At 48.2% G+C, this 1,082-nt stretch overlaps 1 protein-coding gene across 1 annotated transcript in view; it reads right to left on the bottom strand.

Annotated features, from left to right (window-relative positions):
- Window positions 1-1,082, bottom strand: part of MORC2 (MORC family CW-type zinc finger 2) — a 77,085-nt gene that overhangs the window by 37,309 nt on the left and 38,694 nt on the right. The gene's annotated exons all lie outside the window — the stretch shown is intronic.

Below are 1,082 nucleotides of genomic sequence, written 5' to 3'. Positions count from 1 at the left end.
GCCTTGGATAAGCCCATGCCACAGCAGGTACATCTCAAAACATCTGTGGCCATGGTTATGTCTGTGCCGCAGCAGGTACACCTCTGAAGGGATTGTGGCCCAAGGATAAGTCCATGCTGGAGAAGGTGCACCTCAAAGCATCTGTGGCTAAGTCTATGCCGCAGCAGGTATACCCCTGGAGAGACTGTGGCTCATAGCTAAAGCTCCACTTGGAGCAGGTATACCCCTAAGGGACTGCAGTCTGTGGATAAGTCCAAGCTGGAGCAGGGGCAAGGGGAGGAGTTCATTGCGATGTTAAACCCGATGGTCTGGTCTGGAGGGACCAGGAGTGGAGATTGTAATGGAAATACCTTTAAATTGTTGTAACCTGGGATTTGAGTTGCATGTTATGGGAATTACTATAGCAGGAACCCCTTGCTGCTAGCCAGGCAAGGAGAAAGGGGAGGAGTTCATTGCAATGTTAAACCCTCTAACCTGGCCCAAAGGGACCGGGGGGGAGACTGTAATGGAAATACCTTTAAATTGTTGTAACCCATGATTTGAGTTGCATGTTATAGGAACTACCAAAAGAAACCACCTGAAACAATGGAGGACAAGCCTTACAAGAAGCAGTGCAAATGCAGCAGTGACCCGAACTGAGCTGTCTTTGGTGCCCAATAATTCCACACAACACACCACCTCTCCCTGTCCTGAGTGACCATCATAACAGATGGAGCCCAAAGTCATGGACATTTTGTGGACATTTTAAGACATTTTATACAGGTGGTCCATAGACTAAGGGAATGGTATCTGTGAAGAATGGGAAGGGTGGTGGTGGTTAACGAGGATGTATTGGATAGTGTGGGATCTGAGCATGACATAAATGGTATGGAATAAGGGGTGGAGAATGTGCTGGTTTTGGCTGGGATAGAGTTAATTTTCTTCATAGCGGCTAGCATGGGGCTGTGTTTTGGATTTGTGCTGGAAACAGTGTTGATAACACAGGGATGTTTTCGTTACTGCTGAACAGTGCTTACACAGTGTCAAGGCCTTCTCTGCCTCTCACCCCACCCCACCAGCAAGCAGACTGGGGGTGCACAAGA

This window comes from Aptenodytes forsteri, unplaced genomic scaffold (genome assembly GCF_000699145.1).
Source record: "Aptenodytes forsteri isolate BGI_AS27 unplaced genomic scaffold, ASM69914v1 Scaffold392, whole genome shotgun sequence".
In the NCBI taxonomy this organism is placed as follows: Eukaryota; Metazoa; Chordata; class Aves; order Sphenisciformes; family Spheniscidae; genus Aptenodytes; species Aptenodytes forsteri.
This window is presented reverse-complemented; position numbering and strand designations above follow the sequence as displayed.